Source organism: Notolepis coatsorum, assembly GCF_963971535.1.
Source record: "Notolepis coatsorum genome assembly, chromosome: 15".
Lineage (NCBI taxonomy): Eukaryota > Metazoa > Chordata > Actinopteri > Aulopiformes > Paralepididae > Notolepis > Notolepis coatsorum.
In genome coordinates this window covers 31,002,396-31,009,176 of record NC_140179.1, presented here as the reverse complement: position 1 = coordinate 31,009,176, position 6,781 = coordinate 31,002,396, and positions in this window count along the sequence as shown.

The following is a 6,781-nucleotide window of genomic DNA, read 5'->3' as shown; positions in this document are numbered from 1 at the left end:
CCTGGGGCAGGCGTGGGCGCATCAGGGGGTTTGGGAGCCTGTCGGAGCCAGGGGGGTTCAGGACGCTGAGGATGAGGGGCCTGCAGTCAGGGCTGTCCCTGACCACAGGGTTGTTCTGGACGTTGTTCAGCAAGTAGTCAGGCCTCATCAAGCCCATGCGAACCTGGGAAGAGACAAGCAGACAACTTAGACATTGGTTGTAGACGGTTTCTGTTGCTAGGGAACAGTTTGGACCCAAATGTTTGAGAACCACTGTACTAGGGAACCTAGTGTTGTTTTAATGTAATGCACAGTAATACAATTTGCATCAGGTCAGGGCAGTAGTAGAAGTCCGCAAACCTCCAGAAGCCGACACAGTTTTCCAGAGACAGCTGGCCTTCTAGGAAGTCAGAGCACGCTCCTACTATGCCAGTGACGAGAAGCTGGTCTGCAGCCACCAGAAGCTCTTCCACGTTCTCTGCTGTCACCGGTACAAAGCGTGTGTAGGTGTACTCTATGATGAGCTGTATCATACCCGGGGACACCCCAGGGATTGTATAGACTGCTTTCTCTGACTCACTCCAGCGAGTGAAGAGGGCTCTGTGGGACTCAGAGTATAGAGATATCTGATGAGTAAACAGTAAGCAACATTCTGTCCTGAACCAAGCTAACCTGAACCAAGCTAAACTTACCTGAAATAGTCACTGCAGTCACACAGGAGGGCCTTGTGGGCATTAAACTCAGTGCTGTTGACTTTAATAACCACATTACAGAGCCTTCCCTCCAGACGCAGCTCATTAAGGATTGTACAGGACATTGTTTCCTTTTCCATGTGGGGATTTTAAATTGTATCTACAGAATATATTCAAGCTTACAGACAAATAGCCGGAAACAACAAGTGAGATCTTCACTTGTCTTCTGAGATCTGAGAGCTACTGAGAGAATTGTTGAATATATACTGTACATAAATGTTCTAGAATGTTCTATTATGACATCATACTGTGCACAAATGTTCTAGAATATTTGATTATGACATCATACTGTGACATCACAAATGTTCTAGAATGTTTGATTATGACGTCATACTGTGACATCACAAATGTTCTAGATGTTTGATTATGACATCATACTGTGACATCACAAATGTTCTAGAATGTTTGATTATGACATCATACTGTGACATCACAACGGAACATGTTTGAGATCCATTTGAATAATTTATATAATATGTTGACATTAAAAAAGAACAAATAAAATGATAAAAGAAAACAAATACAAATATAATATAATACAAATTATAATAAAATATTTAAGTAAAATGTATAGAAATTAAGAAAAATAAGGGCGTTTTCAAACCTGTAGTTCGTTTGCTTTGTTCCGATTCAGCGAGACACAGGGACTATAATGATACAATTGTTGCACTTGTCCTTTAGTTCGTTTGTGTTCACACGGCTGTGTTAACAGCGCACCAAAACAAACGCCCGCGCGCGCAAACTGTCCCGCACGGTGCTGCTGCTGTCACTACAGAGACCCCGGCTCCTCTCTCCTGCGCGCGGCTGACTGATATCAACGACGCAGTGTACCTCATCGCTGCTCCACGTTGACCCACGGCGTATTATTATTATTATTAATTGTGTCGGTTTGTTAAATCGATTGCATTCTCACAGCGTACGAGTCCGCTTCGGGTTCGGTTGGAACTGCGCCGAGACCACCCTCTCCAGGTGGTCTCGGTCCGCTTGTTTTGTTCCGCAACAGAATGTAATTGCTGTGTTCACATATGCCCAACTGAACCGAAATAAGGGGTAAACGCTCCAGGTTCCGGAATAATAGCTCCAAACGAGCTAGGTGTGAAAACGCCCTAAGACAATGAAATAAAGATAATAATTCATTTAAAAGCTATTTTAAAAAGGTAAATTTTGAGCAGTGCCAACCGAGTCTGCTGTCCTAACAGACTTGGGGTCTGTAGGGTAAGCACTTATTCCCTCCGCCCTGAACATTTATGGAGATGTATGGGCCTTTTAAGTCAGTGATAAAAGTGTCTTTCAAGGATAAGTGAGCTCCTGCACTGATTATTATAGTTCAATATTCAATATTTGATCACCAAAAACCCCTAAAAAGCATAAAAGGCCCCTCCCCGAGCAAAAAGGGCCCCCAAAAATAGCACAAGCCCAGTGCCCTTTTCAGCCTTTGAGCACCTGCCCCTCTAAAGTCCGCCTGGGAGAAATGCGAGGCCCTGTGCGAGATTTAAACGCAACACAGGTCTCCACGTTGACGAAAGGCCTCTCGCTGGCGGGACAAAAAGAAGCTATGGCCGGAGCCTTGTCATGGTGCAGGCCCGACTACATCTTCTGTCAAAGATGATGTCGTAGTCAAGAGTGCCAGGGCCTGCTATTCTCACGGCTAATGTCAATGGACGTAGCACAAGCTAACAGCTAACTCTAGGCTAACTGATAGCATCAAGCTAACGTTCCCAGCCGAGCGAAAACGAGCAGCTAACGTCGTAGCTAAACAGCTAACAGTTAGCTCAACCCGGCTATCGCTAACCACTAGCTAACGCAGAAGCAAGCTATGCGGCTACCACTGAAAAACTGTACAACGTGAGAAAAGCAATACAGGCCAACACTTCAGACAGCCGCTGTGTTTTCCTCTTCTCATCCAAAGAGGGAAGGGAAAAAGAAGGCAATACACGTCCCACTACAGAGTGGTGTTGTCGTAAATTAAATTGATCAAAATGACCCGTATAAGCATTACAGGAGGGATCAAAATCATCTAGCGGTTTCTGGAAAAGGCCATAGGAGAATTCAGTCAAAGGCTAACAGTGCAACCTTTCACCCTTCACCTAGCAGCTATAGGAAAAAGCCCAGAGTACCATAAAAATAAGAACAGATCAAATGGCAAACAAATGAAACCTCTTTCCCCACACAACAAAGTGGGATGGAGGGCCCAATACTTAACTTTAAGTCAGGCCTGAAGGCCGGCACCAGAGTTCTGTTTACTTTAGCTAAACAGTCCAAACAGACCTTTCTGGAATACCCACTGTTAGGTTGAGTGGGTACTATATTTCCATCTGTATAAGGGTCGAATTCAGGGACACTTGGGTAAATCATTCGAAAAGGAAACTAGTTCACATCCCCTCTGTAAGGTCACCTTGTAACGAGCCGAAAATAGTCATGTCACTTCCTTATTGGTCAGGGAACCCAGTTATTTCGTGTTAAGCCAATTAGGAGTCTCCGTTCTGTGACATCACGGGGCAGAGACTCGACCACTGGGCGGGGTTTGGGTGATTCCTATATTTACCACAGATCTGAGACATGGAGAAGAAACGCACGGAGACCAGCAGACCACGTCGACGCACGGAGAGCATCATCTTGAGACGACCCCCAAAACCTACGCTGAAAACCTATCCAATCGAGACGTGCTGCAGATGCTTTTAGACAATAGAAAAGTTGGCGAGAACTTTAAGCTGTGTGGATCTTCCAATAAACGACGGCCAGACTGTCTTTGTACCTTTAGCGCCTGGCTCCGACTCCAAATCATTTATAAGACAATTGAACAGAACGTGTGAGTACAACAGCAGAGATACTATAGAGATCCACTATACGATCCTAAGACTTTAGTAGATAGATTCATTAAAGAGACACGTTAGTGTTTACCATAGCGGTGCCGGCAACAAGTCCCTTGCGGACTATAGCCGACTTGAGCATGGAGATATTCTCATAATGAAACACCAAGCTCACCTCCCTCGCACCAGGTGCTGACACCAGGCCACACACCGTTAGCTACTACAACAGCTAGCCGGCCCGTTTGGCTCCCGAGAGAGAGAGAGAGATATATCCACGGCGGGAATAGAATAGAGTGCATTAAAAACTCACCAAACGTCCAAGAGGATGGAGACAACCGCGTGGAGTTGACAAAGTTCATCTGCCGAATGGCCGTCCTCTTCATCTTGGCATAACAATGCTGCACGCGCTCTCTCTAGGTTAGCTAACGCTAGTTAGCCTTTAGCTAAGCTAGCTACTAGCCGACATCATCATGGCTATCCCGACTGAACCACACGTTAGCACTCAATATTATAACGTAGCTAAAGCTAACTACTGTAGCTGTCCCTGCCTTTAGCCGGGATGGCTAGCCTGACTGAACTGTCTAACATGCAACAACTCTCATATTCAGTCCATCTGCCGAATGACCGTCCTCTTCGTTTTGGCTGGCATAACTAAGCATAACCTCCAAAGCTGCACGCGCGAAATAGTCAAACGCAGCTGATGCACGCCAGCGTACACATAATGTAACCCCTCCCTTCTTGAAACCAATAGTATGTCTGCTGCAGAGCCCCAGAGCTCCAATAGAGAATAGTGCAGAGCCGCAGAGCCAGGAACATTCTACAAACGTGTCTAATGTGAAATATATAAGCATATAAGCAAAACTAGATTTTAGGTCTGTGATGAAAAAGGGCCTCGTGGGAAGGGGGGCTTCGCAAAAAAATAAAAATAATAATAATAATAATAATTTTTTTTTTTTTTTTTTTTTGTGCGAGGCCCCCCTGAGGCGGCCCTGTCTGTGCACGTCTCTGCACACACACACACACACACACACACACACACACACACACACATTTCCATGCCTTGTGGGGACATTCATTACATACACTCCCTAACTCCTTACCTTAATCCTACCCATAACCACTGCGGTACATGCATATCCCTAAATTTAACCTAACCCCAACCTCAACCCCTAACCCCTAAAATAGCCCCTTGTGGTGGTGAGGTCCATCCAATGTCCCGACAAGGACTGCAAATGTTTATTTTATTCCTTCCATGTGGGGACATTCAGTCCCCACAAGGATAGGAAAACACCCCCCCCCCCACACACACACACACACACATAGAGAGAGTGCTTGGGGGGATATGTGTGAACACTTGGTTAGACCCCTCAGTAGTTGCTCTCCCTGTGGACAGTGCTCAGTGAGGCGGTGGCCTGGGCTCTCTATCCATCTTGCTTGCAGAACGGGGCCACATGTGAACCATCCTCCGCCCGTATCTGCTATGGTTCATTATGTGCCGTGTTGTTGAATTCACTCGGAGGACGCCACCAGCAACACCCCGGGGTCTCTTGAGTAACGCTTACCCCCCACGCGTTGACTCGCTCTGGCGATTTCTTGGATCATCTACAAAACTTCTCGAGATGATTGACTCGCAGCGCAACACACTTGGACCTGGATCGGGAAGCACCGGTCGGGTCACCTGACTGGTTTCTGCAGCAGCAGTGGTGGAAGAAGTACACAGTTCCTTTACTTAAGTGAAAGTAGAAATACTCAATAAATGAGTACTCTGGTCAAAGTAAAAACCCCTCCATTCAAATTCTACTTAAGTAAAAGTAGAAAGGTATTTTCTATTGAATGTACTTAAGTATCTAAAGTAAAAGTATGCATTCTACATGACGTTTGTGTATTCCAGTGCTTGGGAGCGTTCAATCCTTGATCCATTGACCTCTAAAGGTTATGTTAAAGTAGTATGTGAATAATAGAACTAAGAACAAAAAAAGCATATGAATACAAGTGCTGGTATGAAAAATAAGATGATGGCTCCTGGTCACTCTCCCAAAGGGGGCAGAAGAACCACTCAGATCCAGATGAAGTAGAGTGGGTATGGTTCAGATCAATCAAAGAGCCTCCGCTACTTTTACTCGTATAAGCGATTTACGTCTCACTCCATTCATTCAGTAGAGTCCCAGGTTTGCTTTCTTTCCCAGAGCTGGTGAGGGAAGTAGCGAGGGAGCTCCACGCCTCAGTTCCTCCACGTTCTACCCTCACGGTTTCACAAGACCTTTCACTCTCACTCGCTAAGTAAAAGTAGAAAGGTATTTTCTATTGAATGTACTTAAGTATCTAAAGTAAAAGTATGCATTCTACATGACGTTTGTGTATTCCAGTGCTTGGGAGCGTTCAATCCTTGATCCATTGACCTCTAAAGGTTATGTTAAAGTAGTATGTGGTCCAGTTATGCTGCTCTGATTACATCACAACAATGTTGCCATGTTTTATATGCAAAATCTTTTTCTTCAAAGTAATTAGTAACTGATGGGTTCAGATAAATGTAGTGGAGTAAAACGTACAATATTTCCTTTGAAATGTAGTGGAGTAAAAGTATAAAGTTCCCTAAAATGAAAATAGTCGCTTGTACAAGTAGCTTGAAATTGTACTTAAGTACAGTACTTGAGTAAAAATCCATGTTCTACCCTCACGGTTTCACTCTCACTCGCCTGCGTTCGACTCTGTGGAGGGTCTCGCTGCAGTACAGCTGGCGAGTGACGTTATTACTATCATTTTAGGAAGTGACTACTAGTATACCGTTCGTTTGTTCCCTTTTTACGCTGTGTGTCAAGGGGGGCTGTATGTAATAGACCACGGCTGTCAGCACAAGACGTGAGTGTTTTCATGTGACTTGACACAGTTCCTTATTCTTAAGAGGTTATTAGCCTAAAGGCTATTCTCCATTTTGCTTTTCTGTCTGACTCTTCTGTGTGACTTGGAGGTTAAAGGTAAATGTTACTCTACATTACTTTTCCAAATGTAGAGTGCACTATAAATCGAATGTATTATTATTATTATTATTATTATTATTATTATTATTATTATAATGTGTGATCAACTATTTCAGGAAATAACATTCCTGCGTGCCCCAGGACAGTTCAGTCAGTATGTTCTTCCTGTGCCTCAGGACAGTTCAGTCAGTATGTTCTTCCAGTTCCCCGGGATAGTTCAGTCAGTATGTTCTTCCAGTTCCCCGGGATAGTTCAGTCTGTA